This window comes from Balaenoptera borealis, assembly GCF_965194805.1.
Source record: "Balaenoptera borealis genome assembly, chromosome: 3".
Lineage (NCBI taxonomy): Eukaryota > Metazoa > Chordata > Mammalia > Artiodactyla > Balaenopteridae > Balaenoptera > Balaenoptera borealis.
This window is the reverse complement of record NC_138866.1, coordinates 71,027,445-71,048,469: the sequence shown is the minus strand read 5'-3', so window position 1 is coordinate 71,048,469 and position 21,025 is coordinate 71,027,445. Positions and strand designations below refer to the sequence as shown.

At 32.5% G+C, this 21,025-nt stretch overlaps 1 long non-coding RNA gene across 1 annotated transcript in view; it reads right to left on the bottom strand.

The window, feature by feature from the left end:
• Nucleotides 1–21,025, bottom strand: part of LOC309625149 — a 583,598-nt gene that overhangs the window by 356,844 nt on the left and 205,729 nt on the right. The window lies entirely within an intron of this gene.

The window sequence follows — 21,025 nt, the reverse complement described above, 5'->3', positions numbered from 1 at the left end:
TTACTACTGGGAAGTCAATATCAATTAAACAGAATACCAACAGCTATGGGCTGTACCATATGAATCCTAAATTCTTATGTCTCTGGGGCATGCTATTACGGAAAGCTATTACCGAAAGCAACAACAAACATGCTATTAGGGCAAGTTTAATAAAAATTTACTAGTAAGGAATTCAATATATTCCAGCTGTTTTTTACTTTCCTTTGGGAAACTAGGCTTGGAATCAGGGAAGGAGGGAAAATTTAAGGGTAGAGTGAATAAATGATAGGTCACTTCATCAAGGACGAAAAAGCCAGAAAGAGAGATGTAAATGGCTCAATGGTGAGTTTGGACTACAGATGAATTAATGACAAATTTACATGATGGCATCTAGAATGAAGAGAAAAGACTAATCATTTTTGTTGACTATTTGTGAATCTGTAGGTAAGCATTCTGGCCTTTTAATTAATTTCTGTAACTAAAACAAAATACTGTCTAGAGATGGAAGGCATCTTAGAAATCATTTGGACTCTCTCATTTTACAGAGACCAGGCTTTAAAGCTCAGAGAAGTTAAATAGCTTGATGACTGTCATATGCTCCCTGGCAGAGTTGGGACAGGAATATAAGCATCCTAATTCCCCTCTGACAGCTTTGAGAGGAAAGTGGGTTTTCATAGAGGCTTCAACTCTGTGAATAGATTAAGTGGAATGTGACAGATGGACTGTGTTTATTGCTGCTCCCACGAACATGTGCAATTATTGAGATGTTATGTGGTGTAAGGTTTAACATTTACTTGTTGACGTCTCTTCTTTTTTACTCACTGTTTATTGTGCTGCTTGGAGAATGCTAAACATTTTATAAATGATACCATTTATTTTCCTGAAAGGTTATGTAATCAAGCCAAACCACTAACTGGAGTTGAAAACTGCAGTTAAACTTTATTTTCAAAGCAAATTATTTGGTGACTTGCTTTCTGCCAGCCATATATAGGGATGGAAAGAAGTCTGTAGATCCCCTTGCGGTTTTTGTTTGAGTCACATTACTCCAGCATGAATTTTAAAACCCGGACCTGTTTCCTCACCCACAGTGGAAGATTCTCATGTAGTCAGTGTGAATTTGAATATGTAAATTTCTCTTTTGAAATGACATAATTAGTTTAAATGCCTTTAAGTGGTTTTTGTTTCTAGGTTTGTGTCTCTTTTCTAAACATACTTGTTCTTTTTCTTTTATCCTCCATGCTCCTGCCCTCAGAACAAAATAAGTGTCACTGTTGTCAGACCAATTATCCATCTGGCTAGAGTCTGTAAAATTCTTTTATTATTTTTTTTTAACCTCAGGAAATATGTTTCATTCATTCATTCACTCATTTATTTGATTGTTTATTACTAATTTAAACATTAGCTCTATGTAAGGACCAGTGTTATCTCTGGGGCTGTGAGGACAATAGGACAGGAGTTTCAAAAGTCAGCAGCACAAAAGATCATTTCAATGGAGGGTGTAAATATTCTCCATATGATTTACTTCATAAGGTCTGACATATATGACAAGTACATTATCCTTATAATGATTAAGTATCCCTCAGTCATTAGGATTTAACAATCATGATTTTCTTGTGGACTTCTTAACCTATTTTTATTTCTAACCTGTAACTCCTCAGAATAGAGGCTCTTTCACTAGTTTGCTACTTAGCCTTAGAAAAATATACCTATGCTTCCTTAAGAAAGAAGCCCAAGGTCCACAGAGCACTGGTCGAGGTCACCCATGCATGAGAAGAAAGTGCATGATACTGATTTGATTACACTATGAAGGTCTCATTTGGTGAGACTTCCCTTAACTCCATTTTGCTATGGTGTTAATGTATTCATGATGTATTCTGGATAAGAAATTCATTTTGTCGAGAAAAAGGATTTAAAAAAATAAGTTTTCTTATACATTTTATTCTTTATAATAGATCCCAACCAGACAAAACTGAGGGGACCAAGGGTAGGGAGTTCAAAATAACTCACAGTAAGTGCTGCTGCTCTGTGAGGGTTTACTTCCTGTCTGAGATGTGCCCTCCTGACAATGTATATGTAATGAGAAGAGAGAGTTTTCCATTGATTGAAATCAAGTGGCAACATAAGATTTTCCAACAGACAACCAACTGGATAAAGCAGTTGTTATCTACAATGAGATTTGAATTTCCTTTCAGCATTCATGAAAGGACAGAAACAAGAAAGACAATTCCTACAACATGTGGTCACTTACTTAAGAAGGAGATTTCTTAATCATTAAATTCTGTATCTAAAGGATTAAAACATACGAAGAAAAAGGAAAAAAACATTAAGGGCAATCTAGGAAGGTTTAATAATAATTCATATTCTAAATGAGACTGAGGAGACACAGGAATTAAGATGTTGAGAGAAGAAACTCATTATCAAGGGTTTATAATTTCAAGGAGGCAGGGAGTAAAATGAGAGACATGTATTTCTTTACGTAAAATTTGGTTTGAAATTCAACAACTATGAAAGGAGTTTAAACATATAATTTTTATGTATGATTCCCCAGAAAACAAGTCTTCACAGTAAATATACATATACTAGCGCTGCACCAAAAGTTGGATCCTGCACTGTGTACCATGCATTCTAGACAAGTCAGTATGATTGAAGAGATAATGAACTGTAATACCGAGAAATGGAATCTCTCTTGCAAAGCAAAAATGTATCAGGAGACCTCTTAGTTTCATGTGTTGGCAAAGTAAAGCCTATAAGTGGACTTCGGCAGGAATTTACATAAGCTAATGAATAAGGAAAATGAAAGCTTATACTTCATTAGGCTGACAAGAAATCAATCACATCTGATGAACCTGCGAGTTAAATTTACATGCCAGGCAGTTCCCTATGAGTACCCAAATCTGATCCACTTTTGTGCGTAGGTCAGACAGGTACCTGTAGTTACTACTCACAACATCAGTGCCTTGGAGTTCATTGAAAAACACATTCAGAAGCAGCCTATTCATTCTTCTGAAAATCTGTGTGTGCACATCTTGGCTGTTCTTGAATTGTTTGTAGCAGCAGCTTAATTTCTGCCTGGCTTCTTGGGCTCTATTACTATCAGTTGCAAGAAAATGTTATCATCCTAAACACAATGTAAAGAGAAATGTAATGTTATGGAAGGCAAACATGACACTATACAACATTGGATTGGCTATTGTTTTGTTTCCTTGGCCTCCTTACAACTAGCACAGATTAAATATTTCTAATTCTACCTCATTTATTTTAGCAATATCTCTGAAAGTTAGCTAGATCGTGTATATTATCACTCATTTTAAGATAAATCAAAATTTTGGTGACTTCTCCCAGTAACATATAATAAGGGGCTGTCCTGAAGTTTTTTCCTAGTTCTAAGACCCAAGTCACATCATAGAAATTGAAAATCAAGTTTGGACAAAGTAGAATGGTCGAAAGAACTACCAGACTATGTATCAGCCCCTATACTAGAGGAAATCTGCCTTTTTTCTACTTCTAGAACAAGCTGTGTCACCTTGGGCAAATTATATTACCTCAATTTGCTATCAGTTTCCTCACCAGCAAGTCATTCATTTCTTCAGCATCTGTTCTTCTAACGATGTTTTAAAATGTTCTTTTCTAACTCTAAAGTTACATGGACCTATATTATCACAGAATTTTTTGAGTTAAAAAAAATTCTTTAATAAAAGAATGGCAATTTAGGGACCAAGAAAACCTTGATGGGACAGAGTGAGAGTATACTTATCAGCAATAGTAGAATAGTGAGTCTGAAATTCTCCTGTGGTGCTTGCCAAGAATCTTAAGATTATATAATTAGAACATTAAAAAAAACTCTTTTAACTCTGACTTCTGTAGGAAATCACAGTCATTCATTATTTTAGGATTATTTGTGCTTTAAGTAGAGGATTTGTTGTGAATACAAATGAATTATTATAATATAAGGTGTAAGCCAGCAAGAAATGTCAACTGTAGAAAATCCTCACATGTATAAACTTAATCCAAGATTATAAATACACAATGGATTCTAATCTCTCCTAGGATGAATATCTTTTTTTCTCCTTCCTAGGTATATCTTCACATTTCTCAGTGCTTTCCTCATCAAATATTAGCAGAATACTCATGTACAAGGTTCAGAGACATGGATGCTATCTTTAAGGAGAATTATTGCTATATTATGTGTTTATTAGAGCATATTTGCTGACAATTGGAAACCATTCATTAGAAGAAAACTTGTTTAGAAGTGACTTCTTCAGATACTTTAAATTTTTAAATTTTGTGTTAAATTCAGTAAGAGGAGACTGAAAAATTATCAAAGTGTGAGAAGATCTGCTTGAGAATAAAATTTTAAAAGCCACAACAGCATTTCACTGCCATAGAAAGTCTGTCCTCTTGGTAACTCAGAAATGAATGAAGAAAATATGACTACTCTGTTCTTAAAATGTTCCAAGAGAAGCCATTTATGGTAAAATATTATAGTTTTGTATATTTCAGGCAACAAATTACTTCCTTCGACCAGAAAACTTCTCTTTAAAATTTAAGGTTATTCCAACTTGTTCCAGTCTAGTAGAAATCGGATACAATTGTTTAGTAACTCACCCGCCATGGTCTTCTAAATTTAATTATTGTCAATCATGTCTTCTCCAAGCTGAGTCTCTTTACTTTTCGTAACTAGGATTTTGGTTGTGAATTATTAACCAGTTCTGATGAAAAACTTCTTTGGAACTTTTCTATATCACACTTCAATGCTGATGAGGTTTTTTTTTAATATGTCATTTAAAGACAACGTAAATAAATAAAGGTGGGTGCTGTAGTAGGACAGAGAAAGAAAGGCAATTCATTCACAAGATATTCCAGAGGCAAGTGCTAGAAAAGAGACTGAGTGCATCACTGGAAATGGCTGGACTGAGGTAGTTCAGGAGGCAGCTGGAGCCACTGGGCCCACATGTGTTGGAAATTTGTCTAAGCTCCAGAGGCTGTGTGCAAGCTCATTGGGATGAGTAAATTCCTTATTGTGTATCAACATCACACTCATGACAGTAACTCAGTGGGGATATATTTTTACATAGGGTTCCCTCATCAACTGTTCCAAAGACAACAGGAATGCAATAAAATGGAACACTTTGGGTTAGAATTCCAACCCAATTTCCTTTTATTCCCAAATTTGAATCTTCACTGCAGCCTAAGACAAATGGACGCCGGAAGAGAGTTCCTTATTTTAGGACTTACCTATCAAAACAATAAACATCATTTTTAAAACCCAGAACTTGACGGTTATTACATTTGGGGATGTTTTTATGAAGTAGATATATTTCATACCAGTGTTTTCAAGGTTTATTTGTCCAAATCCTTATACTGTTATTAAATACTGTATTCAGAAAGGCAAACTGGTGTCACCACAATGAAGAAAAAGCAGGCATCTTCCCTCAGTTCTTTTACTTGACTTCAGCGGTCTGTTTTATATTCTCAGGCCTTCACATCAGTGACTAGAGTAATTGTCTATCTTGTCACTGCGAGTGTGGTTCAAAGCTACTGACTAGGGTGACGACATGTTCTGGTTTGCTGGGAAAATCCTGGCCATGTGTTTTGCAGCACTGTTAATTACTCATAGCCCACCCTTTGACTTGTGAAAGTGGACTGGTTTGGACAATAAAATATACAGTCTTTGACTAACATGGTCTCTTTCCTCCTCTGCAGTGTGATGGCCTCCTGTGGAGGCCAGATCTATGACTGAAGGCGAAAGGGAAGGTTCATTATAGGTAGTCTGATTATTTGAGTAGGTTCTGGCAACCAGCTTTCTTCTCCTCTTTGCCTGTCATCAGGATAAACTGCGTCCTGATACAGCACACACGCTTGGGATTGGTTTTCTACTCTGCCTGTGTTCTTAATTGAAGAGAGTGGAAAGAGACAAAGTTAGAACACAGACTTGGTAAGTGGAAGGTAGAGAAAGTGGGAAAGGGGCGGGTGGTGGAAAGATCTGAAAGAGGATGTGAATGAAGTAAGAACACTCAAGAATGATATGAGTAGGCACCCTATGAAGAAGGTGAAAAATATTGTTGCTTTTCCAATGTCTCTTCACTGTCATTTCTCTAAGGACATCCCTCCTCACACTTCCCCAATCAGATATAAGCAGGTTATCACCTGCCTCAACATTTTGTATCCTTCTGCGAAGTCTTTGAGGCTAGGATGCTGATTTACTTTTGGTCCTGTCTCTTGTTTTAAATTCTTCTTCAGATTCTATTTACTCAAATCTCTACCTTCATTAAGGTCAATAGAATAAATTAATTTGCATGAAGAGAATGGTTTACTGTGGCTTTTCCAATTAACTTGCATTTTTGACAGAGACCGTTAATGTCAAGAGTGTGTTACATGGACAGAGAAAAAAAGGGAAGAGATATTTTGGGTCAGTGGACTCTTTAATTCACACCCAAAGGCCTCTGCCTGCTTCACATACTCATAGGATAACCTCTTACTCACCGTCCCTCCTAGCCCTGAGTCTATGTTCACCGTGTTGTGACTGGTGCTTCATGTTATTGTTGGCTTTTGAAAGTAGAATGTTTCTTCCTAAAAGCATAGATAATTCAAATTGTTACTATCCCTGTTTCAAAGTGTGAAGGCCATTCGCACTGTCCAGTATGTTTAGCTTTGGAAAATGCAATTAGTCTTCTCAATGTGTACCTGGGTCTTGTGAATATCAGAAGGGAGTACAGCTCAGCTTGTACCATTGTAAGGCTGATTGTGAAATGATCTTAATATAGGGGTTTATATATTAATGTCCATGAACTTTCTCTTTTTAAATTCTGGTCTCTGAACATAAGAACACTAAATGTCTATTTTTCTTTTCAGACTATCAGTCATGTCTTTCCTGGATTATAATATGCTTTAATGGGTCTTAAAAACAGGTACCTTTTTATAGAAGCATTATATCAAAGTGAACTTTTCCCCAATTAGATTTATGGACGTGGTATGGATTACTGGGAAGCAAACTTGGCTGAAGATCAGGAGGTTTGATTTCTAGTCACACAACTCTGTCATATGTTTGCCATGTAATCAATACTAACTGATCTGAAAAAAAAAATGCCTACTTTACCTGGTCACTTCCCCATCTACTAACAGCATCTCCTTTGCATTTTCCTATGCATTTCGTGATTATCCTATAGATAACTGCTATTATATCAAGTACCGCAGTATATCATAATCCTTGGTTTCTTTTTATGTTTCCTCCAGAGTCAGAGCAAGATCTGTTTCTTTTTTATTTTAATAAACCCAAGACTTATCCCAATTCCAAGCATATTGCAGGCATGTAATGTTTATTGAATTAAAGAATGAAAATCACAGACAAAAATAAGCAGTTTCTGTTATTTCATTTATGTCCTCATCTACAGCTAGGGAATAACTAACCTCTGGTTCTTTCTAACTCACAGGGCAGATTGAGTGACTCTGTACAGGAGGTCTTGCCTTCTTTAAGTGGCCTTCTCTAACTCCTCTCTCTAAAGTTACTCCTCTCCACCTCTGTTCCACGTCACTCTCTATTTCTTTACCATGTTTTATTTGCTTCATAGTTTATGGGTTTTTTGTTTTTGTTTTTGTTTTTTTACTCTGCACTGTAATGTTAGCTCTATCAGGCAGGTACTTTATCTTTCTTGTTCCATTTAGAATCTATTGTGCCTTTTAGAAAGACACATAGTAGGTGCTCAATAAATACTTGAGTAAACAATGAACTTGTATGTGTGGCACTGGTGACACTCTAAGATGATAAAAGTAAATGCTCTGTATTTTTATGTGACAAAATTACCGTGAAACTATAAGATGCTTTATCATCATGACCCTACTCTGAGACTTCTCCCTTATTTATAACAAGAGAGTATATGCTAAATGAAAAAAGAACCTTATTTGATGCTAATTTTTATCGTATTTAGCTTTGTAACTATCCTTTCTTTGGAAGGATTATAAATACATGAGCCTTTTAAAATGCAACTTCTTATTTTCTTGAAATTTCTCACTCAGATCCTTTCTCCAAGGACTAGGGAGTATTTCTTGAATCATATTTTTTCAAAGTTGGAAGATGGTATTTAATATGAAAAAATATAAGTTTGAATTTCAGGAACTAAACATATGTCCATTTTTACTCAGTATGACGATCTCAACGTGACACAAGTGTAATGTGCATTGTAGTGTGAAGGTAGCATAGGGAATAACACTTAGGTGTTGGTGATTTCCTGTTCCTTTAAGGTTGACGTTTTGTGAATCTGAATGTGAACTTCCACATGATTTGGAGAATCATAATTGTGTACTTTGTTCCTAAAAGGAGATGTTCAGTATTGGGCCATTAGTGTAAAAACTTACCATCCTAGATATGCATTGATTTGATGCTGCCATCAGGTAGTGCTTGCCCCAGTCATTTCTCATATTTATTTTCACGCCTGACCAACAAGGATGTTGCTGAGAAGTACATGAACATGAATATCACAATTATATCCACATAGTTTTGTAAGAGAGTTGATCATCTTCGTACTTAGGAACAGAACCACCATATCTATTTGTGTATAATGTGGACTGCAAACAATGTCTACAGGGGGCAGAAGTTTTGTGTTATTTAATTTTGCTGCATTATTTAATTTTATATAGTAACTTTACAGGCTGTTAAAAATAAGCAACTTCCAGTGTCTCCTCCCTGAAAATAAGAGCTGTTACAAAGCTTTTAATTATGCATTTGATTAGGAGGCAGTTTTTAAAATTCAACCAGGGAAATTTATCCTATCATGCTTTACCATATCATTCAGAAAAACACCAAAAAACAAAAAACAAAACAAAACAAAAAAACAAACATTTAAGACCAAATTGAGGGAAAAAAGGGGAAAGTCAGGCCTCAACCAGTCATACTTCTTGGAGTCAGCTGCATTGTTCCCAGATCTGGGTTTGTTTAATGCAAAAAGGAAAAAATCTTAAATAGACATTTAATAAAAGAGTCTGCAATAGGTGCGACATAGACTAAATTTCCCACCTTCTATGTCTCGATTTACTTAACTGAGCTATTTGAAATATGTAACATCAAGTGGCCATTAAAATTTTATTATGTCAATAGTGGATATTTATTCATTTCTTGAAAGTCAGGTCTCTATAATGAGTAATATTTTAGTACATAAAGGGTGTAATCCAAGCACACTTTAACTTACCTTCTCAGAATCTGGATTATTTTTGAGAGCTGTGGGTCTGGGTAGACACTAAACAGGTTAAAATTTTAACACATTACACATTTAAATATTATTATTGCCACTGTTGCTGAATCATGTGGCGTATTCTTCATACACAACAAAAGTTAACTGACCCTCATAGGTCTGGCGTTAATTGTCAGGTATTCAGCATATATGCTGTCAAAACTTCAGGTAAAATATATAAAGGTTCATATTTAAAATTACTTTTTTGCCCTTTTAGAGAAATAAAGGAAAATTATTTTTGAGAGATACTATATAATAGAATGTGAGGGTATGTATAGGGATTGGTATAATTTAAATTAGTTGATATTCACATTATGAATATATACAATGTAATTTGTTTTTACTTTTCATTTCAAAGTCATTTCAAAATAAAATTTATGATAATTTATAAAAGATAAAAGTGGTGAGAAGCAGTTTTTATTATCTTTCTTGGCTATGCTAAAAGCCAGGATGTAAAAATTTCTAATATTCAGAAACTGAAATAACTTTATCAGTTTAGAAATGAAATTTGTGAATAGGTCAGGAGAAATATTCTTTGTTCTAAATTTTGGAATGATAAAAGTAAAACAAGGTTACCTATTATCCTTTGAATTCCACCACTACAGAAACCCATTAATTTTAGGCTTAAATGTTGGGGGAAAAGGTGGGTTCTATGGGATTATTTGCATTTATTTTCCAGATACTTTCTTTGATTTTTATACTAAGAGAAGAGGTTAGTCCCCATAAAACATTCATATCTATTAATTTTGCCCCTCTGATATTTTCAAGTGCAATAGTACAAGTCAATTCATAAACAAAAGAAAATTTCATTCTTTTCTAATTCAAGGTTGTACTAAAAACAGTATAAAACTGAGAACAGTGCATAAATTTGAGAGAACCAAATTTATGGACTAGATTTTGAAAGTATATGATCTTTTTGATTGATGCTTTAAAAGCCTGTTATGTGTAATGTATATTTTAAAATTTCCTATTGTTGAATTTACATGAGTTTTGCTATTTTAAAGGGCAGGTTATGAGGAATCAAATGAGATAAGTACTTGGGAGTGTTCTGAACTTTGTACAGTAAAATGCAAATGTAAGTTGATACTGTCATCTTCATCTTTGTTGTCTGCAGCCCACAGGATCATCTTCAGTCTTCTTACTGCCCACAGTGTAGAGCTGCTGTTTCTTTCAATATGCCAGGCCCATACTTCATATTTTGCATGTATGTAATTTTCCCTAGTGAATAATGTTCACATCATTTTCAGACAGAGAAGTTAGAGAAAACTAGACAGCAAGAAAAATAAAGCTGGACCATTTTTTCATGGACATTTCTATGCTATGGCTTTTCTCTTATTAACACACAAAAGGTGTTTCCTAAGATTGTATAGTAACCAACTTTACATATAACTTTAATATATTTCTCAAATAAAAATAAAACATTTTCCCTAGTTAGACCAGTAAACATAGGCTTTTGGACTGAAATGCAATTCTCCTCCTAAGGCTTAGAAGTAATTTTAAACACACAAAGACCAAGTTAGAAAAGGGTTCTGAATCACAAATAAAGTAATTCCCTCAAAAACATCAAAATCACCTCTCCCTTTAAAAATTATGGTTAAAATTTCATTAGAGTTAAAAAATATGTTTTCCCTTTAGAGTTAGTTCTTAAAAATATTTGGTATGATAATCCTATGGCACTGGGTAAAGTCTGTAGACTATTGATCAATTCTGATAAAATAAGCCTTCCTTTATTTAGGGTCACTATTTGTAATTCATTTTTACTGCACTTACTATAGACTGTTTAGAATTTCATACACTATTCCATAATTCACTCTTTAAATTATGTTTCAGAACTATCTTTGTTGGCCATGATAACAAGAATTGGTCACTATATTACATTCATGGCATTTAGAAATAATTTTAGAGTGTTGATTTAAAATATTTAGGTTCTAGGATATTCATTATCTTATTGTATCTTCTTAATGAATATATTCACCTACCAAAAATGATTAAGATGATTACCATTGCTTATTACACACTAGAAATATTAATATGCCCAAATAAACTACACTTCATAGTTCAATTTGAGAATGATTCATTTCCCTTTTTTCCCTATTAACTGAATCTTCATAGACTTTTTAAATTCAAAGAACTTTTCTTACCATTTGAAAAACAGTGTATTTTGAACATTAATCACAGTATTCAATATAATGCTTTCAAGACCATAGCAAGCAAAATTTTCTGAGATTACCATTGCCAATATTTCAATTTAATAAAAATGAAAAAACTTACTTAATTCTTAAAATCCTCTTGTTTTCAAATAACGAGAGTTCTTAACACTGCCTTAGCTTAGTTTGCATATCCATCTTGTACTTTCCTCCTGCTCGCAATATTTGCTTCTTTTCCATTATAGTTGGTCTTAGGAAACATTTTAAAGGTAGCAAATATACTTTAATCCTAGAGATCTAGGCTCTTATGTAATATGTTACACTGAATATCATTTGGTTAACCTCTATAAAGTGCTTAAATACATCTTTTACAGTGAATAACTCTTGCCCACAGTCGAAAAGCAATTCTGTGCCCTTGAGTTTCCATTTTGTATTCCTTTCAAAAATATCTTCAGACCATGTAACTTTTGTAATTATCCTTCTAAGAAGCTAGTAATTTATTATGTCCATAATAAAGTTAAACACGTTTTAGTAGAAAAAAAGCACTGAACCATGTTTTAAATCTTTGCCTGTATACTAAATCTGATGCATGATGATGATTGTTTCTTAGCCAAATATGGGAGCTGAGCTTAAGAGCCAGTTTCGGCAAAGGTATTGATTGTTCAAATTATGTAGGGGAATGAGTGTTTTTAAATATATTCTCATTAGAGTTTTAAATATCCCACAACCAGTAGCCATTACTAAAATGACAGATATTTCAAGGATTCAAAGACCCACTTAATATTAATTGAAGTGTCAATTTTTCCCATGGGATTGTCCAAATTACCTTTCGTTTTCTGTTTCTATTCTGGTGAAACGCTGACCATAACTTTTAAATTCTAATACGAGATCTTTAACTGCCCAAGAGCTACCTTTTGTAGTACAACGTGGTGTGTGTTAAAGTTCCCACTACGACTAAATAGTGATGTCTTGCCCTTCTCCCCAGTATTGAAATTGGGTAAATTATTTTCATGGCCTAAGGAAAAAAAATATCATGGCTTAAGGAAAAAACATTTGATACTACTTCTGTCATTTTCAAGGGATTGTTGTGAAGAAAACAATTTAAATTGATGCAGTGTCAAAGCATTTTGAAAACTTTAGGGTATAATTATGATCTTATTGTAAAAATGTAGGGATCTGCTGATTTATTTAAACCTTAAATTTGCTATGCAAGCTGTAAATACACTCTGTGTAATGTGGTATGGCTAAAATTATTCCACAAAATACACTCCACAGACTGCCAAATTTCCTCTCGTTTTCCTTATTGTATAAACTTATCTTTGATCATTGCAGTTCTTTAATGACCTGAATATTTATCTGTTTTCCTACAATTCTTCCATTAAGAAATAGTCATACCCCAGAATCTTTTCATTAGCTTTCAAGAGTTCTTTCTTAGAAGTAGATTTTTATTACCTTTAAATATTTCAAATCAAATTTCCTTTTACTTTTAAAAAAGTATGTGCATTAGACCTTTTAAATATAGTGGTATGTGGTATTTTTAAAATTTTATTATATACTAACTTTACTAAAGATTAAATAAGTAAAAATAAATTTAAAAATAATATACAGGGAAATTATTTATTTGAGATGTAGAATGATAAGCACTAAACACAACAAAATTTTGCTGAGATATTATGTCAGATTTTATTAATGTTCAACATAGTACAATTATTGGTGAATTTCCAGTTATTTATTGTCTATTCTTTTATTTACATGATAAAGCAGCAGCACGGTTTTGTTTTGTTTTTTGGAGCGGTTTATGGAAGATTTAAATTGAAATAAGACTAATTAAAGGACAATCTGATAAATCTGTCAGTTCACTGAACTTATTTTCTCAAATAAAGTCATCAATTGTTAATGTTTATTTAATCTGAAGGTCTTTTTATTAATTGCAAGTTTTTCTATTATAAACATTCATAATATTACAAGTTTTCTGTTTTTCTCATTTATTCATTGAAGTTTATGGGCACAGGAAAATATATTTAAAAAGTGGTTTTTTTTGAGTGTTCATAAATATCCTCTTGTACCTGTAATTAGAATTTTAATTTTGTTGAATTAATAAACAAGGATTAAAAAGCCACATCTTTGTTTAATCACTTTTTCTACTCTTTGATTAATATAGGGAATTGCTGCTGTTTGTTTTTAGTCAATATGAGGAATTCTATTGATTATTTAGTAAAAATCTGTTGTAATATCTTTATGGGGGTCACCCAGATGGAAATGTAATAAAAATGGGTATGAGAAAATATATAACGTCTCTTGTGTTTGTATTGTATGTAGGTACTTTTCTGTGAGGTCTAAGGTTTTCAAATTTAGATCTTTACCTTTGATTCCTTCAGGTGCATACATTTTGTAAAGTGTATTCACAAACTTTACTAGACTCTGGCTGAATACAGTTTATGAATTTGTTTCCTTTCATTTTTAGAGGCAATTGATATTTATTGAAAATCTCTTTGTCTCCTTGAGGTTGAATTTAGGTACTGAAAATTAGGAATTTAAAACAAACATTCTCACTTAATCCTTATATGCTGAGGTAATTGTGATGCCCATATTCTATACATGATACTGGAAGTCCTTACTAACAGTAGGAGTGACACTGAGATTCAAATGCCTCTTTGCTCCAAGGTCCACTTTTTTCCTCATGTCATGCTTTGTCTGTGGGATTTATATTTTCTAGCTGATGTTCTTTAAATTTTCTGATAATGAACCTAACTACTTAAGTGGAGTCACAAAATCTTTCTCCTGATTATTTACAACAAGCACCCTGATATTTACTGCTTTTATTTTGCTATTACAGAAATCATACCTATAACTTAAATTCTTTATGTTGGATGCTTTATTTTGGATATCATTTATCTAGAGAATTAACTTCAATCCATTCTGGGCTAGATGAATTATACTTCTTGCCTAGATTCTGCTTTAGGGTAGAATACAAATTGGAAAATCTAATAAACTCAAATGATTTATATGTTTCTTCATTTAGAAAGCAAGGTACAGGTAATAATTTTAAAGCATTTGAGATTAATATAGTTGTATTTTTTTCTCACCAGGTCATGCTATTGATTATTATTATTTTAGAAAAAAATAAATTTCCTACTATGGAATGGACACACTAGTCCTAAAATTTTTGCCATCACTCTAAAATGTAAGGCAAACAGGATGTTTTATAAAGAGTATTTTCAGTGATTATGTACTTTTGCTTTTCCTGTAGGCCTATAAAAATAAAAACAAATATATTATTAATAGTGAATATGCAAAGGCTACTTCCCAACTGGAAAATAGCATCATTTGATGAAAGAGTTAGGAAATATATATATTAAAGGAATAGAAATATATATATATATATATATATATATATATATATATATATAAAATACAATTTAACACAATTTTGGAAATTTGAAAAAACCACTTAGTATAAGGAATGTGTGATCAAAACACTCCGTTAAAACAACTGAGTCACTTCTAGGACTTAAAATTTTAAGTGTTGGGCTTCCCTGGTGGCGCAGTGGTTGAGAATCTGCCTGCTGATGCAGGGAACATGCGTTCGAGCCCTGGTCCGGGAGGATCACACATGCTGCAGAGTAGCTGGGCCCGGGCGCCGCGACCGCTGAGCCTGCGCTCTAGAGCCCGCAAGCCACAGCTGCTGAGGCCCGTGCGCCTAGAGCCCGTGCTCCGCAACAGGAGAGGCCACTGCAATGGGAAGCCCGCGCACTGCAACGGAGAGTGGCCTCCGCTTGCCACAACTAGACAGGGCCCACGCACAGCAACGAAGACCCCACGCAGCCAAAAATAAATAAATAAATAAATTTATTAAAAAAAAATTTTTTTTTAAGTGTTAAAATTATACTTAAAAAAAATAAGAATCTTTGGATATGTTAAATGTGATGGTTAAACTGGATATGATAGAGTTAATTAGATTCTCACAACTATTTTGATAATCAAATAAATAAGGAAAGATGAAATACATAAGGAGTGCATTTGACCATTAAGGAGACTGAAAAATAATTATAAACTATATAAAGAGCAATTTACACCAGATCTGGAGCTTGTCCACACATTTTAAATTTCCTGCCTCTCAGAAAAAGAACAGCAAATAATAGACAAAGAATTGTTATTGCAGAATTTTAAAAAATTTCCTTTAGATCTTATTCATATTTTAAAACTGGTCTCTCATAAAATGTCATTTCTGAACTTTTTTACAACTTTAAAAGAACACATTAATATTTTGATTTCTTTTTATACAATAAGCTTTATAATTTAGTACACTTAAAGATTCAATTTTAAAAAATACAGCCAAATGCCTCTTATGAATACTTGAAAATGTAGATGCCCAAAAGAATACCCCAGAAACAATGTATTAGTACTCTCATGTATATTGAAAGAAATTGACATCCATTTCATATAACTTCCATATAAGGTCATTTATTTTTCCAAATATATGCTATTTATTCAAATTAAAATCGATGTGGACTAATTAATTTTCCTTTGGTTTTGAAATGTGCATTTCCTAAATAAAATTTAAACACTTCCTGAATATGTATTATTAATTCACTCCCGCAAGTTTTTCTTACTTGGAAGATAAACTATCCACGTAAAAGTTAGCAAACTTTCCAATATTTGATTCTTCTATATCATGTGCATTCTTTGGTAGTTTGAGAAAATGCACATTGCTTAATTTTAAAAAAATCTACCAAGTGGCATGACTTTCCTTATTCACTCCTGAAGCAAACTTGACCAACAATAGCACTTAGAAAATAGCTTTGAAAGTCTGTAATACGTGGCATCTTGTGAGCACTCAAAATGAAATAAAAGGAGTTTTCTCTAGGGCCACATATCTAACCATGCATTGGACAGATGAAGAGATACACATTTATTCCAAGTAATTCCATATATCCCTACCATGTTATTCCAATTGCTTGAACATGTTATTCCCACAAAATGCCTGACTTCTCATAAAGGTTATGGCTTTATTTCTGCACTTACCAAGGTATCCATAAGGAGATAACATGTAAAATTTAAGGAAACATGCTTACTAGTGTATTTTGCTTTATATGACAGTTATGATTCTGAAAGTTTCAGACTATATAAACTTTTTGGAAACAAAAACATAACTTGCTTTAAAATTGCTTACTATTTAAAATATTCTAATACATTTTATTTATAATTTTAATTTATAAATTTGAAATCTTTATGTCCTCAGTAAAGTGGGATAAATTCTCAATTTATTAATTTTATCTTAGTGTGCTGAGACTTAGCAGTTCTATATTATTTCATTTTCTGAGACATGTGGATAAAATTAATACATGCATCTTACAATATTGAAAATTAAATAAGAAATAAATGTGCATTCTGTATATGGCAGAAGATAATAAAATATCAGTTATTATAATCTCATCACATATTGGGAAATCATTTGTGAAAATACTTTTATTAATAATACTTGAGAAAAAAATTCTTATCTACTTTTATATTTTTAAAAATCCTGCAAAAATTTAATTTTAGAAGTTCAACTTTTTAAATATACTTAAGCCTTAATGGCAATAAAGCTGACATTAATGAGAAAAAAATATTATAATTAATATTGTAACTTTTTAAACTGTAACTTTGTATTTCTCAAACATTTGAAGTGTTATAAAAAGAGGTGTGATAAGCTTAGTTATACTCGTTTTATTGTTTTACCATAGATAAATGGTGGCATTCTTATTGATAGTGAAGATAATTTACTCTCAGTTCAGAATTAGAATCAGTATATACATAGTATAATCTCAATTGAGTGTTATAACCTACTATTCAGAAAAATAGGGATTTTGTAATTGCATTTTAAATTTTATTATCAACTTTGTGCTTTTGGATATAACATTGTGCTTAAATTTTTTAAATTATTAGAAATCCCTCTCCTCCATGATTTCTTCATGGCAGGATAAAAAGTGATAAAGATATGAACAAGAAATAAAATAATCAAAAATTGTGTGTCAATCTGTAAGTATTTGGTGTAATGAAGATAGTACAGCAGTATTACCAGCATAATGTAATAACCTGTTTTTTCAGTATCATTACATTCTACATGCCATTTCATTGGTAATTTAGTGCATATCTTTGCTTATCACTATAGGAGACCTATCAGTGTAGTATTAATTTGAAAATAATATCCAAGATATGACAAATCCACAAAATACGAACATGTGCAACAGAGATAACCTTACATTGTCATTAACCTCTGTATGCCTGAGCAATGTCAAAGTCTCAGAATGAGGTATCCTTGTTGGCTCAGGACTCTGATTTGGTTTCTCTGTCACTCTTTGAAAGACTGGTTCTCCAGGGCTTTGCCTTCTTACCCCATCTTTTTTCCCTTTTTATCTGAGCTAGGTATTTAGAATTCCCAACTTTGTTCACAAGGAAGAAATCCACTTGAAAACTAATGCCTAACAGATTCGGAGTTTGTCCAGGAGCTACTTTTAAGCATACTGATGATGACTGGATCCATCAGTATCTAGAATTCTTTTCAGAACGTTTAAAAAAAAAATCATAATAATCTATAAAACCTTCAAATATTCTTGTATCTAGAGAAAACTATTGTATAATAAAGTTAATGCATAAAATAAAAACAAAGTAACATGCCAATTAAAAGAAACAATGGGTATAATTTTTTAAGCTACTCAATCAAATTATCTTAAATGAAGTAGTTCTTAAATGGAAGAGAGTACGGGGAAAACGTCTTTAAAAGTCCTAAGAAAGGTTTTAAAATGTCACTGAAAGAATTTTTATGTTCAGAAGTAATTACACTGGCGATTGTTTAAGGCTTTGAAATTGTAAGCATATTCTTTTTTTTTTTTTTTTTTTTAATTAATTAATTAATTTATTTATTCTTGGCTGTGCTGGGTCTTCGTTTCTGTGCGAGGGCCCTCTCTAGTTGCGGCAAGCGGGGGCCACTCTTCATCGCGGTGCGCGGGCCTCTCACTATCGCGGCCTCTCTTGTTGCGGAGCATGGGCTCCAGACGCGCAGGCTCAGCAATTGTGGCTCATGGGCCCAGTCGCTCCGCGGCATGTGGGATCTTCCCAGACCAGGGCTCGAACCCGTGTCTCCTGCATTGGCAGGCAGATTCTCAACCACTGTGCCACCAGGGAAGCCCCATGTAAGCATATTCTTAAGGCAATGAACAATGGTTATATTTAGCTATCTGCTAGAATGTATAAAAAATCAGTTTCATCAATTTGAAGGAAAAAAAATGAATTTTGTAAAGTTCTCTAGATTAAGTCTTTGTAGTGCACGTAGAAGTAACATTTTCTAGAATTTATGGAGTCAAACTTCACAGGAAGTTCAGCCTCAAAGGTTTTCTCTCTACTGGCAAAGCGATGAGAAAATCTAACTGAAAATAGGTAACTGAGTATTTGGCCTTCCGAATCATTTTTTATAAAACAAGTAGTTTGAATGTAAATAGTGTTTACAATTGCCTCTATCCTCCTTCTATCTGTCTGTGTTTAAACATTACCCCTCCCCACAAAAACACCATAATCCTGATGTAAGATAGAAATGTTACAGATTTCTAAGAGTTGTCTCTCCTAAGTGGTGAATTTATTAGGAAACGCTTTTTACTAGGGACTTGAACCCCACAAAATATATCCTGTACAGAATTGAAAGGAAAAGGTTTTTACTTTTTATCCTATTTTGGAAATACAATGGTTAGGCTTTGATTTACTAGATTCAAAACAGTTCTTTTTTTTTTTTTTTTTTAACATGAGATATGGGTTAACTTGTATCCCGCTAATATTTTTTTAAATTACAATTTGATTCTTGTCTATGTTTTAAACCCTAAAAGTAATAGTTTATCTTACAATACAATTTCAGCATGGATTGGTCTCACTACAAGTCTATATGGGCTTCCTCTAATCAGAACCTTTTTCAGCATTTATCTCCTAAAATAGACAGCATAAAATATAGAAATACCATAAAATAACCAAATCTACCCAAGATGTTTTGGTAAATATATTGAAATATTTCAATACATTACTTTATATACTATGGACTTGATCTATATTCTAATATTATTCTATAATATTCTAATATTTAGAAAAAATAATATAGCATTAAAAGTGTGAAATTTTGAAAAGTCATTATTTGGAAATTAGGTTACAATAATTCCTTTAAAGGAAAAAAAAAAAAAAGATATAATTACCCATAATCTTAAATACTGACAAGAAACAGTACTTCTGTTATTGACCAAAAGCTGTAAAATTGGATAAGCCAATGAATAACACTCTTAGAATATGTTAAAGTTTTCATAAGCCAGATCTCCCAAAACATTTTACTAACAAAAATAAATTGGTAAAGCCAAAGACTTCATTATAATTTGAATGCTCTTTGTAGTTCAATAGAATTGGAATACTCAATTGAGTTCTTAACCAAAAGCTTATTTAGCATCTCTGCTCAAGCAGAATGACAACTTAAAAAAAAAAATATATATATATATATATATATATACACACACACATCAATAATTATTCTAGTATATCTATCCTTTACAAAGCAGTTTTTATAAAATGGGGACTCTACATTATTTAATAACAGATGACCGTATTTTACCCTAAAACATTTTAAACATTGCATTATAAAGTCACAATTCAAGGGAAATATATGTATTCTATGTAACAACTTTAATCATAATGTGTAAATCACATTAAAGAAGATTGAGGCACTGTGGCTCAGAAGAGTCCAAATTTTCTTCATTGCTATATATAAAGAAGTCAGATATCTGTATCAATCTTTTGATTATCAGCCATTTGAACATATGATTTCACTTATTTGTTGCTCTTTTATTTGATTCTGAGTCAAAGCCGACGTAAATTAGTCTTTTATTGTTTGGGGCAGTGGCCAAACTGATGTGATTTTGCTGGTGGGAGCAGGGGGAAGAAGCATGTTTTTCATAAAAATTCTTTAATCATTTCACAGAGGTAAACATACGTAAATGCTAAATACCTGACCTTTTCAAATAAATGCAGACCTACATTGATTTCCACAATAAGCCTCTATTAATTTCATGAGACAATGTTTTCACAAAATGTAAGACAAAACATATTAAATTACTTAACAGAACTCATAATTTAAATAATTAAAACTAATTTGTGTTTAAAGCTATTTGCAGATTTATTAGAGAAACAAATACAAATATGCATTTCTACAGAACTGTTTTTTTTTTTTTTCCAAAATGAGCTTGAAACTTGTTCCACAGTTTTTACTTGTTTATGTATCTATGGTAACCCAAGTATTGGCTTCTGTACCACTTGTAATGAGACAATTGCCCTTCCATCGCAATTATAAAAAACTATTTAAAAAAAAATTCGGCACATACACGTTAAATATTTTTCCTTAAAAAAATAATCTAATCAAAATATTGAATACTTTAGATTTAAACAATATTTTATTTACAAATCTGATTTGATTACTTTATTAATTACACAAGGTAATGCTTCAATTTTCAAGAACAGTTTTTTTTTTTTTTTAAATATAGACCAATGGAATGACATCCTATCTAGTAATATGTACTACACTTCAATTTTTCTCAAAATTAACATGACAAGTTTTCTAATACTTACATTTTGGGGGAAAATGTTATTTAATTGGGGGCACATATCTGA